Raw genomic sequence first — 16,467 nt, 5'->3', positions numbered from 1 at the left:
CGACCCTTGTAAGCAATGCCCTCTGCTGCCTTCTGAAATCAATCCGCCTGACCAGATTATGATGCTGATTGTGATGTGACACATGAGATATTTAAAAAGTGTTTCCAATAGCAACTTTGTCAAAATATATTTGCCCTCTCAAAAAAGGAATATAGCGACTGCGTGGCTGGTTCCACCATACACAAATGCATGCATGGTAAATAACCAAAAAATAAACAAATACAAGAGGAAATGTAGCTGTGATTTTAAGTGAGTGATATTCTGGAAGGGGTTAAGCATTCCTACAACTAATATATGACTGAGAAGATTCAACCTGAGTACCTGCATGAGAATATTATAAACCAAGCCCACACAATAATAAAATTAGTTAAAACATATGCAAAATTTATGAGCGAATGTCAGGTGTAATGCTTGATAAAGTAAGCTTAATGCTTAAGAAATTTATCTTCAGGCTGAAAAGCCAACTCTTGCAATTCTGAGTTAGAGTATAATTTTAGAAACTCTTTTCTGTAAAGTCATTCTTTTATTAATGAGATCAACTCTAAGTGAGGTGAAAGAGGTAACTTCCTAAAGCATCCAGTAGGATAAACAAGACCCTCAAAAGCACTGGGACATCAGTAGTACCTGTTAAAAAATACTGGGGAAAAAATATGTCCTCAAAATTTGTGTCTCTTCAGTTATATTTCTTTTGTTGTTTGGGATATTGCTGAAGCTTGTGAAAAATAAAAGTTTGGGGGCTGACAGAGGCTCTGCATTACCTTAAACTTTTCTTCGTCACTCTGGGTGTGTCACGTGTTACACTGGGTGACACCTTTATTATCAGGCCAGAATTCAATGTAAATATACCACCAGAAAGTCCAGATAGCAGACTTCCATTGGCTAATTAGTCACATACTACAGCTCCCAGCTGAAATAATGTTGTGGATGAAAGAAGAGAAAAATCTGCTTATTGCACCGTCCCTCTGCAGGATAACTCAATCTCTTCTTTATAATCCAAACACTTTTATTCACAAAGCAGGCAAGAATAAACTCAATCAGCCAGGGTAAATTATTGACAGCAGACATTGTTGAAGCATCCAGCAAAGGTTAGAAAAGAACATCAGACATGTTTAAGCTTGCGAAATCACATCATGTTTAGGAACACTAGTCATTTTTAGATGACCTTAATCTCTAGGCTTTTGGCATGCTGCCCAAGAGCTGGGATTTGGTGTGTATATCCTTCTCAAGGGCCTGAATGGGTAAGAAGTTTCTAGGAATTCAGGACTTTTCGTGCACCATGAATTTGAAAACTGTCACTTTGTAAATATCTCAATTCCCGATTTTTGTCTCTAATGCACAAAGTATTTCTGAACAAGCATGGCATTCCGAAACAAAGTTGGAGTTAAAGAAATACCTAAGTGACTTATTTTATACCTGCCACAACTCTTTTCAGTCACTTCTTCAATTCTGCAACTCAATATCAAAAGCAATAATAAAAACAAAAGAAGAATGTAATGGTTTGGTTAACCTTTACTGTAACAGCTACACTTCTTCCTGGCGTTGTAGAGTGGTTGGATAAAGGATTACCACTATTGTAGAATGATGTTCCCAGCAACACAGCATTAGGAAATACTTGGGTTGGTAATCCTGCCTAAAATGTTCAAATAAGGCCAATTAACTTGTTCATAGCTGCTTTACATGTTTTATTACCTGATATAATTGTTTTAACAGCTGTCTTACCAAAGAATAGCATTAGTTCAATATTAACTTCTCTTGCTCTGAAGTCAACTGTTTTTCTTCTTTCATGGTGTCATGTCTCTGTCCTACTCCTCCCTTTCCATTTTTCTTTTACTTTCAACTTCTCCAAACGTTTTTTACTAGATATTATTTTATACGGGTTGTATTTCTTGAAAGCTATTCTAAACCTTTCTTACAAAATGAGAATGATCAGTAAATTGTCTGCTTGCCAATTCTTAAAGAAAAAGAGAGAGAGAGGTTTAAAAAGTGAAGAAAATTGCTGTGAAGGTGTGACTGCCAGATGCCAGAAGAGTTTAGATGAGTCGATGCAAATCTCTCTATATGTGAAGAAAGAAATCTGTAGATGGATTTCTATATTCAGTGGAATTAGGTGAAGCTCTTACATCAATATTAGGTGTTGAATCTGACCTTTTTTGAGGAATAGTTTATGGAACGGATAACCAACATTATTTAAGGTTGCATAAGTTACAGGTAGTATACTTACCGTAAGCATTAAAGGCTTCTGGAGAAATAAATGAGTAGCCTCAGAGGATAACAGCTCTCAATATTCATGGCCAGAGGCCAGAATGTCAGAAAGAAAGTGATCGTCTTCTTTTTTAACAGTGACTTCCCCTGGATGGGGAACGGAAAGCCTCTTTGGTATTCACTGCGCACCAGCAAGGAGTGTGGCTCCTTTTGGGTTTTGTACAGGGCCCAGCTCTATGCACACTCATTACAAGGTTATTACTATCATTATGGTGGACAATGCAATAATATTTTAAATGGGCCAAATTTGGCTCCTAGCCATTCATGTGCTGCTCTTGCAGGCCTTAGGGAAAACAGCTTATGAGAGCAGGGAAATCAAATCTGGCTCACATCCCATTGCTTCCTCTATGACACATCGAAAAGAGCCTCTGTGAAGAATTTCCATGGTTCTGGTTTGCATGATAAGAAGTGGACTTTGTGGATAACTCTCTGGGCCTAATAGAAGAACTTATTTGAGGCAAAAATATAAAACAAGCGAAGTTAGTTGCCCAAGCCATCCATTATCCCTTTCTGATGCATTTCCCTGACAGCTGTATGTTTTTCTCTGATCCTATTCTCATACTCCATTTTTCCTCTTGTGAAGAAGAAAAAATTCAAAGAAAGCCAACATCTGCCAAAGTATGTTTCATGGGCTAGTGGTTCTTCAAAGTGTCTTGCCATAGAAATTTCTGGAGTCAGATAGATTTTGGAGAAGTCTGTCTTGGAGAGTCATAGGGCACATATGAACATGCTAGAGATTTTGAGTGGCTCCAGAGGAAAGGGACCTGTAGAACTATGTGTAGGGCCCCTGTTTGTGACATAAGATCTAATACCTCTTAGAATTAATATTGTTCTGTGGAATTATGTTTTACATTTTACAGGTCTTATGGAAATAATAATGTTTAATGTTAAGGGTGTCATGTTAAGGTCAGCTGAACGTCAAACTAAGCTATACCAACTGAATATTTAAATGAGAAAGAGTCTTTCAAAACCTTATCCCCAAAGCAGTGAATCTAGATGAGAACTTCAAAAAATTATAAAGGCATTTATTTCTTTGCAGACACAATCGTGTATGAGAAACAAATTACCTGGTATGAGAAAATTCTTGGTATCATCCAGTATAACTGATGTTTATCATAGTTTTAGCAACTACAACTCATAATAATAAGATAGTGTGTTAAACACGGCATACCTTCCCTAATTCAGGAGATAGCTTTGCCATCAGTTAAATGATTTCTGGGAATCAATGCTAAATTTTGAACATTGTTTTGGATTTATTCCAAATGTAAAAAACTAAGACAATTAACTATGTAGAATACAGATCCTTGAAACTTCAAAATGGACATTTCTTTTCAACCAGATTTCTGGTAATTTTTGGTCTTGACGAAATGATTAGCTAACTGATTTTCAACTAATTTAAGAGTAGGATTCCAGCAAAACAGTTTGTGCATACAACCACCTAGGCAAAGATGCCCCGGCAATTGTTAACTTGCTCTCCCTCTGCAGAATTCCTGGGGAAACATGATCCACAGTCAACTAACCATTTTCATTAATAAGCACTTATTCCTGTAGAAAGAAACATAACAGGCTACTCCATCCACAGACTTTAGGCATGCAGCTTGTGTGCAAGTGAAGCTTCCATAATGTTGTTATACTCTCATTCCTCTGCAAGGTGGCATTACTAGGGAAAGTTTAAGGGTGGGCAGAAAATGATGCAAAACTTTTTCCTGTAGAAGTGATTCTTTATCTGGATTAAGGGCAGTACACAATTTTACAAGAAACAGAGCTTTCTGTAATTGTTGCATTGGGGTACATGTAAGGAGACACATTGCACTACATATATGTCACATGGCCCTTTTGCAGTATTGATGTTTCTTGTGATAAAAAGTAGACAAACTGAACATTCAAGGGTACATTTTAGAATAGGATTTTCAGCTAAGCAAACAAGAAACCCGCACAGAATAACAAATTTATCCAATTAAAAAAATCTTACACATAAACTAAAACCAAGAGCACTGTATTAATCCATTCTCACTCTGATATAAAGAACTGCCCAAGATTGGGCAATTTATAAACAAAAGAATTTAATTGACTCAGTTCTGCATGGCTGGGGAGGCCTCAGGAAACTTAAAATCATGGTGGAAATGGAAGAGGCATGTTTTACATGATGGCAGGTGAGAGAGAGCAAGTGTGTGAAGAAGGAACTGTCAGGCACCTATAAAACCATCAAATCTTGTGAGAACTCATTCACTATCATGAGAAGAGCAGAGGGGACACCATTCCCGTGAACCAATCACCTCCTATCAGGTCTCTCCCTGAACATGTGGAGATTATGGGGCTTACAATTCAATATGAGACTTGGGTGGGGACATAAAACCTAACCATATCAAGCACTATCTAAGGTCAAGAATTTACTTTGGAAACATAAAAGTCAGTGTTCCCCTTTATGTTGGGTTGTTTGCAAAGACAGGATCTAAGATCTACTAAAGCAGAATTTTCACTATTTAAGATCTGTAAACATAGGCCGGGCGCAGTGGCTCAAGCCTGTAATCCCAGCACTTTGGGAGGCCGAGACGGGCGGATCACGAGGTCAGGAGATCGAGACCATCCTGGCTAACACGGTGAAACCCCGTCTCTACTAAAAACTACAAAAAACTAGCCGGGCGACGTGGCGGCGCCTGTAGTCCCAGCTACCCGGGAGGCTGAGACAGGAGAATGGCGTGAACCCGGGAGGCGGAGCTTGCAGTGAGCTGAGATCCGGCCACAGCACTCCAGCCTGGGCGACAGAGTGAGACTCCGTCTCAAAAAAAAAAAAAAAAAAAAAAAAAAAAAAAAAAAAAAAAAAGATATGTAAACAAAAATTTTAGTGGACAGCAGGGCAAAGAATTTAATTGAAAACAGTCAGGTTTTCTAAGTAAATTGGAACATTTTAAATTATCCCATAAATTTAATAAATGTTTACTAATAATGTATTAAAATCAAGTGCTGCTCTAAGCTGGTTGAGGAAGTTCTTTAACAAGTTTGAAGGCACTACTACCTGTTTACAGAGTGACTTGAACCTAATCTTCAGCCCAGAAACAATGAGTCCTGTGGAGAAGTAATCCTGTCCATTTGCATGGTTGTGAAGACAGTAAAGTCAGAACAGGAAGTCTGTGCAACAGAATAAATGTACACTCTGATTCAAGGCTTATTGATTCAGTATTGATCCAGTATTGGTGTAGAGTCAGTTCAAGTTAGGTCAACCTCTATATTAGGTGATAAATCACTTTACCTGGTTTTCAATCACCTTTGCCCAATTCTCACTCAAAATGCTCCTTTGCTCTTGCCTCGTTCAAGTCTACTATTCTCAAAGCTCATTCTTTTCATGAAATCCACAGATTGGCTGCTTTTTTAAAACTATCATTTTTATCAGACTTTTCCTGTACTTGAAAACTTACAATTATTTCTGATCTCCTGCGCTCAGGTCAGGGCTTAGCATAGATTTGAGGTGAGCCAAGTTAGTGTGGGCCATTCTAGACCTGTTCATTTGCATCCTTTCTTCTTGATAGCAGCTGTCCCTTTTAGTGTACCTCTTTGCTGCCTTCTGCTCTAATTCGTGATACTGAAGACTTCAGAATGCTACTACCTTACCTAGTGGAATTTGCAACTCCCAAGGGGAGCCACTTTTAAACTAAAAAAACTGAGCTACAAGTGGAAAGTTTTCATGAACCAGTTATCAAGCAAAAGAAAATTTGAAGACCATGTGCACCTTCTAGTTTGCAAGGCATCGCCATATGATGTGTAAGGCTGATTAATTGATGTCTCTTTGTTATGGTTTCTGAACTACTAAAATGAGAATTATGAGAGTTTTTATACAGCTGTTATGTGCATAAATGACTGAGTAGTTGTTAAATGCTCAAGTCATAAATACTACTTAATTGTTTAATCATTAGCTAAAAATTGGTATCCAGATATGTTAAGGTGTGAGAACAAGATTTCATGATAAATTTGAACATGGAGTTCAAGGTCATCCATGTTATGATTTCTATCCCTTCCTTCTCTATGTACTTCCTACTTACTGCCCTGGGGAGAACTAACCTCTTCCATTCCCACTTCTCTATATAGGAGAGACCTAGACTAACTGACAACTCAACCTGCTGGTCTCTCTTTTGTAACTGTGGATAAGCGTGCTCAGCCTGGAATTGCCCCTTGATATATGTGTCTACATTTGTGATGACCAGCACTCTTCACTCTGCTATCTATTCCAAACTGCTGTTAATGTACTGCACATTCTTCCCTCCAGAAAACGAAATTCAAAGGCAAACAGGGAAATACAGAAGGGCACCCTTGTTAGCTTTTGGTTGTGCTTTTAAAAAAAATTTCACATAGCCTGTTGGTCTCTGAGTCATAGCTGTTACAATATTCAAGAAATTTTTGCTGAGCATCTACTGTGCAATGCCCTAAGCAATGAGATGAGGCAAAAAGAGGGGAGGGTGAATAAGACAGTTCTTGCCTTCAAGGAGCTTTCTTTTAAAACATTCATTCTGTAATTTTCACAGCTCATTAAAATAAAATAAAATATCCAAATAAAGATGTTTGGAAAGCTGATGCATAGAAAATCAAGAAGAATTAAAAATGTTTATGAATCCCAATAATTCTCCCAGGAGGAAGTTTTAAGAATGAAGAGAGAAATATTTATCATTTTGTTAAAACTGTTCTAACATGACTCCCTTTTTCTGCTTGGGCAGAGTTGAAGTGTCAAACCTAAGTCAGCATTAATCAATTTGAAAGAATACGAAGAACTAAGGATTCCTGTATGACCGGGATTTGTAATTCGAACCAGTACTTCCCTGTGATATGAGAGACAAGGCCCCTGCCTTTGCCTTCACTGTAGAGGGTCTTGGTCTAGTTCTCTCAGGTCATGTTTCCCCCTCAGAGGAAAGATTTGTGAAGCCAAGGAAACAGACTCTCTGTTTAAAGGGCACTCCAAGTACCAGGATCCTGAATTTCCCACAACGGTTCCAGTTAACCATCCCAACTGTTGTATGGCCAGGGGGTGCTGTTGGTATGAGTATGAATGGGGCTTAGCTGTGTGCACTGGCATGTCCCCAAAGGTACACTGGGGCTCCTCATAGTTCAGGATAGAGTAGGGGAAAGATAAAAGAAGGGGACACATCAGAGCCATGAGCTGTGGGCTGGCCCTCTGCACCATGACCTTGTGTGGGACTTCTAGGAATCTAAAAATTCTAAATTCTGCCTGGGCTTTTGGATCATTGTAAAGGTATGTATTTCAAGGTAGGAAAATAGAATGTAGGTTATTCAACAGTTTGTTAGACTGATTTATAACTTTTGAATATTAGGCATATCATCTGTGGGCTTCCATATTTATTCTTCCCCTACCCTCACCAATGTCAGAATATACATACAAAATGGAGTTTGGCTCTGTCTTTCTTCAGGAAATTCCTCCAGGTTCCTTCTGTGAAGCCTCTCTGTGTTCTCCCTTATTTCCCAGACAGTTTTCAGCTATAGATTTATCTCTCTGCCTGACTTTGTAAGAAACAGACTAGTTTTTTGGATAATTGATTCGATCTCTGCCCTTGTCTTCTCTCTTACTACCTTAATATTTTTGTATTCCTAATGTCCGAACCCAGGTGCACTTTACTTCCTTGCTCAACAAAGTCAAGCTCAAATGAGATTTGTATTAGAGCTGGTTACCTATTCAGGGGCTGGGATTAATCAACTGCCTCATACCTCAGTTGCTCTCTGTTATAATGGATAACAAGCCCTTTTCTTGGTATGTATATATATATATATATATATATATATATATATATATATAATCAAAAACAAATTCAATAATTAGCACTGACAAGAGATGTAAATTAAAAAGAAAGAAAGAAAGAAAGAAAGAAAGAAAGAAAGAAAGAAAGAAAGAAAGAAAGAAAGAAAGAAAGAAAGAAAGAAAGAAAGAGAGAAAGAAACTTAGCCAAAAGCCTTTGAGGTCATTAAAGTTTGGAACGACAATAGTGGTAATGCTGAGGTTTATGACCTGTGCAGGTCCATGGCATAGGCAATCTCCATATGTTGCAACTACTATGAATAGCAGAGCTTACCATCAAGTCAATTCTGTTAGACTATAGAAATGTAAACAGCTTAATAGTTCCTAAAATTAATTAATTGGTTGAATCATTATGTCACTCATACCACAAATATTTATCTTGCATCTGCCCAATAGATCAACTGGTCTGTTCCGAAATAAGCCCACCATGGGTTGTTGCACTATATGTAGACACTACACAACTATTACGGAAAAATGAACTCCTCTTCCCACTTTTCTAGCAACTAAAGCTCCCGCTCAAACATGAACACATCTCATTTTAACTATACTTGATGTAAATATTTTGAAAGTGTCCTAATTTCCTTAGAGTATACTAATATTCTTTAATCACTCACAAGTCAATCACTCACCATGTTTTAATCAATTATGAGATGTACTAAGGAAATTTCAGTGCATAAATGGCAGTCTGTTTGGTTTTGGTTTCTGTATTTGTTCTTTATAATTTTTTCATACACTCTCATCCGTTACGTCCATCAGTGTGCCTTCCTAGTACCTCTACTCCCTTTAATGTGCTTCTCACCTTTGGACCGGAAAACCACATTTGGAAAAACATTTTCTAAAATAGCAGTGAGCATCTGACATATTGTCTATGAAAAAAAAATGACGTAAAATTTAATAGACCAATTTTAAGGCATCTTTTTTGACTACTGGAGATCAGGTTTGATTATTTCCTGTTTTGCAGTTGTATTTAGAAAAAAACTTGTGTAGTGACTAGTTAGCAGGTAAATTAGGTATTATTGAAATATGCTATGAGACATGTAATAAGATAACTGACTAGTTCAGAAAATGTGATTTCTTAAAAAGAGGTAAATTCAATGAAAGTAATTTGATATAATTGACTATCAGTCAGATCAATTCACTCAACTGGCTATGTGTTTGCATTAGTGTTAAGTATTTATTTTACTTTCTAAATGCTTTACAACTCAAACTGGAATATCTAGGAAAACTATTAAAAATAATTAAAATAGGTTAAAAGATCAACTTTCAGCATGACAGCATGAGGAACTATGCTAGCCTGCTCCTCAGCAAAGCTGGAGAATATATATATATATATGTTTCTGGAAATTGTCCTATTGGTGAACAGCAAATGAAGGAACATCTATTCAATAATCTTTACAAAAATTTGTTAAGAAAAGTAAGAATTTGTGGTATTTTGACCAAAACCACTTCCTCTTTCTCTCACTCCCAACTCAGTGAGGTAGAGACTCTACTCCAGATTGATGCCACAAAAAACACAGGGCTCACTCTCCCCCAGCACCCATATAGAGAGCTTTGTTATTGGGGCTACTGTGTCATAGTATACAGGATGTCATTATTTCTCATTCTGTCCCCAGTTTCCTGTTACTGAGGCTAAGTCCTGGGCAAGTTTGGTTGAGTGGTAGGGGTTTCCTTTTTGTGCCAAGCTCTCACTTGTGAAATGGAGTTTCCCCACTGGGCACAGTGTGCTCAGAACACTGAGCGTCTGATGACTCTTGTGCCAGCTTGTGAGGTTATGGTTTCACACTAGGAAAGGCAAGCTGAGAAAACCCAAGGTTTGTGCTACCTTCTTCATGAGGCTTTTGACTCCTGTATTAGTCTGTTCTTGCATTGCTATAAAGAAATGCCTGAAGCTGGGTAGTTTATAAAGAAAAGAAATTTAATTGGCTCATGGTTCTGTAGCCTGTACAGGAAGCATGGTGCTGGCATCTCCTCAGCTTCTGGGGAGGCCTCAGAAAATTTACAATCATGGTGGAAGGTGAAGGGGAGCATGCACTTCACTGGAGTATATGGCTGGAGTAGAAGCAAGAACAAGAGCCGGGGAAGTGCTACACACTTTTAAATAACCAGATCTTTCAGGAACTCACTATCACGAGAATAGCACCAAGAGGATGGTGCTAAACCATTCATGGAATATCCACTCCCATGATCCAGTCATCTCCCACCAGGCCCCATCTCCAACATTGGGGATTACAATTGAACATAAGATATGGGTGGGGACACAGACCCAAACCATATCAAGCTCCCAAATCAGGGATGTCATTAAGAAATCCACTTGTCATTGTCTCCATCCCAGCTTCAGAACCCTGGTTCATAGATTTAGCCTGGAAAGAGAAACAGGCTATAAAGCAGGTAGGATAGCTTCCAGGAAGTAACATCAGCAAGATGGCAAAATAGAAAATCTCAAGCTCCACTTTCCACTACAGAAAGTTCAACTATTAGGTCAATGCAAAAGTAATTGTGGTTTTTGCCACTGAAACTAATGACAAAACCGCAATTACTTTTGCACCAACTTAATAGCAACTCTTCTCAAGATAGGACATCTTTTTGAAAACCACAGGCCGGGCGCGGTGGCTCAAGCCTGTAATCCCAGCACTTTGGGAGGCCGAGACAGGCCTCCTGATCACGAGGTCAGGAGATCGAGACCATCCTGGCTAACACAGCGAAACCCCGTCTCTACTAAAAATACAAAAAATTAGCCGGGCGAGGTGGCGGGCACCTGTGGTCCCAGCTACTCAGGAGGCTGAGGCGGGAGAATGGCGTGAACCCGGGAAGCGGAGCTTGCAGTGAGCTGAGATCCGGCCACTGCACTCCAGCCTGGGCGACAGAGCAAGACTCCGTCTCAAAAAAAAAAAAAAAAAAAAAGAAAGAAAGAAAAAGAAAACCACAACACTTGGAAACAAGCTGGAGATATCACATGTTCTGTAGAACTGAATGAAACAAAAATTAGAAGGGTAAGAAGAATGATCTCACTCTATGTCAACCCCCCTCCCATCCCACCTCATGTCTGCAATGCCAGATGAAGATTTTCCTGGTCCCACAGTTTCTACATGGAGAAAAGAGAACTGAGAATTAGAGGCAGTCATCCAGCTTCTCTAGAATTCCAAGATACTTCTTAGGAAGCCCACTCTTCTCTCATCTCATGGGGAATACTTGGAAAAATGTTATGGCTAAAGGGCCTGGGGTCAGGTAGAAACAAAGAAAGGAGACAGAGGTCATTACCCACCTGCAAAGCTGATCTAGTTGCCTTCAGAATCCTGGTAGGAAGCAAAACTTAATTTGAGTTTCTAGAATGCTAGTTTTTCCACCTAGCCTCAGGGTCCACCTCAATGACCAGACCCAAACAAGGAGACACTGGTCTCTGCTCATTTTGGAATAGCAAAGTAGCTAAACCACATCATTCAGATAGAAGATTGTTAAGGAAACATTGGGCTTAAACAACACTTTAGACCAAATGGACCTAGTAGACATATACAGAGCATTTCATCCAACAGTAACAGAATACACTTTCTTCTCAAGGGCACATAGAACATTCTTCTGGATAGATCACCATTGGGCACTAAATATGGATCCGTAAATTTAAGAAGAATGAAACTATATCAAGTATCTTTTCTAACCACAATAAAATGAAACTAGAAATTCATAACAGGAAGAATTTTGGAAAATTCACAAATACATAGAAACTAAACAACACGCTTCTGAACAATTAATGAGTTAATAAAGAAGTTAAAAGAAAAATGTAAAAATACCTTCAAAACAATTAAAATGAAAACACAACATACCAAAACTTGTAGGATACAGCAAATGTAGGTCTAACAGGAAAGTCTACAGCAATATGCACATCAAAAAGCAGAAAGATCTTGAGAAAATGACCTGAAGTTACATAGCAAGTAACTGGAAATTAAGAACAAACTAAGCCCAAAGTTAGCAGAAGGAAATAATAAAGATTAGTGCAGAAATAAATAAAATAGAGACTAAGAAAAATTCAAAAGATCAACACAATTAAGAGTTGGTTCTTTGAAAAAATAAAATAGACAAATCTTTAGCCAGACTAAGAAAAAATGAGAGAAGACTCAAATAAAATTAGAAATAAAAGAGAAGACATTACAATTGGTACCACAGAAATACAAAAAAATTACTAAGAAAAACAAAATACCAACAAATCTGATAACCTAGAAGAAATGAATTTCTAGACACATACCTATACTATTCTCCAAATGAATAAATTTCTAGACAATCTACCAAGACTGAATAATGAAGAAATAGAAAATCTGAACAAATCAGTAATAAATAAGGAGATTGAATCCGTAATAAAAAGTCTCCCCCAAGAAAATCTCAAGACTTGATGGTTTCATGACTAAATTCTACCAAACATTTAAAAAGGATATAACAATAATCATTCTTGAACTAATTTCAGAAGAAATACTTTTAAACTCTTTTTATAAGGTCAGAATTACCCTGCTACCCAACACAAAGACATTATAAAGGAAGGGAAGGGAAGGGAAGGGAAGGGAAGGGAAGGGAAGGGAAGGGAAGGGAAGGGAAGGGAAGGGAAGGGAAGGGAGGGGAGTGGAGGGAGGAAGGAGAGGGGAAGGAGGGAAGAGAGAGGGAGAAAAGAAAAAAGAAAAAGAAAGAAGAAGACGAAAGAAGAGAAGAAAGAAGAGAAAGAAAGAAAGAAAGAAAGAAAGAAGAACGAAGAAAAGAAAGAAAGAAAAAAGGAAAGAAAGGAACGGAAGGAAGGAAGGAAGGAAGGAAGGAAGAAGGAGGAAGAAGAAGGAGGAATTATGAAAGTAAGTGAGAAAAGAAGACGAAGCAAGCAAGACACCAGACATCATCAATCCATCACGAAATCCCCAATACAGCCATAAACATTCGTCCAAGCCTCTCCACTCCACATTCCATCTAGTCCTTTTCCGGCTTAAGGAGTTCAGTAAGTAAGGAACGTCCCTTGTCCTTCCCTCAAAAAAAACTTGTGGCCAATACCCTTGATGAAGATATGAAGATAGATGGAAAAATCTTCAGCAAACTGCTAGCATCGAATTCTCCAACACATTATATCAAGTAGATTAATCTCTGGGATGGAAGGATGATTCAACATACATTAATCAATACATACAATATATGATATTAACAAAATGAAAAACAAAGACCATATTATCAATTCATTAGGTGCAGAAAAGGTAATTTGACAGAATTCAACATTTTTTTGTGTGTGATAAAAACTGTCACCAAATTATGTATTGAAGAAATGTACCTAAACACGATACAGGCCATATTGAAAAGTTCACAGCTAACATTAAAGTCAACAGTGAAAAGTCTTTCCTTAAACATCTGGAACAAGAAAAGGATGCCCACCCCATCTACTTCTGTTCAACATAGTATTGGGAGCCCTTGTCAGAGCAATTACTCAAGAGAATGAAACAGAAGGCATGCAAATAGCAAAGAAAGGAGCAAAATTGTTTACTTTCAGAGAGCAGTCTTTCAGAAATTATTTGCGATGATATGACATTATATAATAGAGAAAACCCTATAGACTCCACCAAAAAACTGTTAGAACTAATAAATGAATATAGTAAAGTTGCAGGATACAAAATAAACACACAAAAATCGGAAGAGTTTTTATACACGATTAATGAACCATCTGAAAAAGAAATTAAAAGAACAATCCCATTTAAAACAGCTAAAAGAATTACATACTTAGAATAAATTTAACAAAGAAGGTGAAAAACCTGCACACTCAAAATAAATCAATGGGAAAAACTAAAGACACAAATAAATGGAAAAATACCTTGTGTTCATGGATAAAAATAATTAATATTGTCAAAATATCCATAGTGCTGAAAGTGATCTAGAGATTCTATGCAATCACTAGCAACATTCCAATATCTTTTTTTTATAGAAAAAGAAAAAAAATCCTAAAATTTGTATGGAACTGCAAAAAAACCCCAAATAGCTAAAGCAATCAGAAGCTAAGAGCACAAAGCTGGAGGCATCACACTACTTGATTTCTTTTTTTTTTTAATTATTTTTATTTATTTTTTATTTTTTAAAATTTAATATACTTTATGTTCTAGAGTACATGTGCACAACATGCATATTTGTTACATGCGTATACATGTGCCATGTTGGTGTGCTGCACCCATTAACTCGTCATTTACATTAGGTATATCTCCTAATGCTATCCCTCTCCCCTCCCCCTACCCCACAATAGGCCCCAGTGTGTGATGTTCCCCTTCCTGTGTCCAAGTAATCTCATTGTTCAATGCCCACCTATGAGTGAGAACATGCGGTGTTTGGTTTTCTGTTATTGTGATAGTTTGCTCAGAATGGTGGATTCCAGCTGTATCCATGTCCCTACAAGGAGAGGAACTCATCCTTTTTTATGGCTGCATAGTATTCCATGGTGTATATGTGCCACATTTTCTTAATCCAGTCTGTCATTGATGGACATTTGGGTTGGTTCCAAGTCTTTGCTATTGTGAATAGTGCCACGATAAACATACGTGTGCATGTGTCTTCATAACAGCATGATTTATAATCCTTTGGGTATATACCCAGTAATAGGATGGCTGGGTCAAGTGGTATTTCTAGTTCTAGATCGTTGAGGAATTGCCACACTGTCTTGCACAATGGTTGAATTAGTTTACAGTCCCACCAACAGTGTAAAAGTGTTCCTATTTCTCCACATCTTCTCCAGCACCTGTTGTTTCCTGACTTTTTAATGATTGCCATTCTAACTGGTGTGAGATGGTATCTCATTGTGGTTTTGATTTGCATTTCTCTTATGGCTAGTGATGATGAGCATTTTTTCATGTGTCTGTTGGCTGCACAAATGTCTTCTTTTGAGAAGTGTCTGTTCATATCCTTTGCCCACTTTTTGATGGGGTTGCTTTTTTTCTGGTAAATTTGTTTGAGTTCTTTGTAGATTCTGCTATTAGCCCTTTGTCAGATGAGTGATTGCAAAAATTTTCTCCCATTCTGTAGGTTACCTGTTCATTCTGATGGTAGTTTCTTTTGCTGTGCAGAAACTCTTCAGTTTAATTAGATCCTATTTGTCAATTTTGGCTTTTGCTGCCATTGCTTTTGGTGTTTTAGACATGAAGTCCTTGCCCATGCCTATGTCCTGAATGGTATTGCCCAGGTTCTCTTCTAGGGTTTTTATGGTTTTAGGTTTAACATTTAAGTCTCTAATCCATCTTGGATTAATTTTTGTATAAGGAGTAAGGAAGGGATCCAGTTTCAGCTTTCTACTTATGGCTAGCCAGTTTTCCCAGCACCATTTATTAAATAGGGAATCCTTTCCCCATTTCTTGTTTTTGTCAGGTTTGTCAAAGATCAGTTGGTTGTAGATGTGTGGTACTATTTCTGAGGGCTCTGTTCTGTTCCATTGGTCTATATCTCTGTTTGGTACCAGTACCATGCTGTTTTGGTTACTGTAGCCTTGTAGCATACTTTGAAGTCAGGTAGCGTGATGTCTCCAGCTTTGTTTTTTTGACTTAGGATTGTTTTGGCAATGCGGGGTCTTTTTTGGTTCCATGTGTACTTTAAAGTACTTTTTTCCAATTCTGTGAAGAAAGTCATTGGTAGCTTAATGGGGATGGCATTGAATCTATAAATTACCTTGGTCAGTATGGCCAATTTCACGATATTGATTCTTCCTATCCATGAGCATGGAATGTTCTTCCATTTGGTTGTGTCCTCTTTTATTTCACTGAGCAGTGGTTTGTAGTCCTCCTTGAAGAGGTCCTTCACATCACTTGTAAGTTGGATTACTAGGTATTTTATTCTCTTTGAAGCAATTGTGAATGGGAGTTAATTCATAATTTGGCTCTCTGTTTGTCTGTTGTTGGTTTATAAGAATGCTGGTGATTTTTGCACATTGATTTTGTATCCTGAGACTGCTGAAGTTGCTTATCAGCTTGAGGAGATTTTGAGCTGAGACGATGGGGTTTTCTAAATATACAATCATGTCATCTGCAAATAGGGACAATTTGACTTCTTCCTTTCCTAATTGAATACCCTTTATTTCTGTCTCTTGCCTGATTGCCCTGGCCAGAACTTCCAACACTATGTTTAATAGGAGTGGTGAGAGAGTGCCCTCTCTTGTGCCAGTTTTTAAGGCAATGCTTCCACTTTTTGCCCTTTTAGTATGATACTGGCTGTGGGTCTGTCATAAATAGCTCTTATTATTTTCAGATACATCCCATCAATACCTAGTTTGTTGAGAGTTTTTAGCATGAAGGGCTGTTGAATTTTGTCAAAGGCCTTTTCTGCATCTATTAAAATAATCATATGGTTTTTGTCTGTGGTTCTATTTATATGCTGGATTACGTTTATTGATTTGCATGTTGAACCAGCCTTGCAGCCCAGGG

The sequence above is a fragment of the Rhinopithecus roxellana genome, chromosome 17 (assembly GCF_007565055.1).
Source record: "Rhinopithecus roxellana isolate Shanxi Qingling chromosome 17, ASM756505v1, whole genome shotgun sequence".
NCBI classification, from domain to species: Eukaryota; Metazoa; Chordata; class Mammalia; order Primates; family Cercopithecidae; genus Rhinopithecus; species Rhinopithecus roxellana.
The sequence above is the reverse complement of the archived record's forward strand: the minus strand, read 5'-3'. Positions refer to the sequence as shown.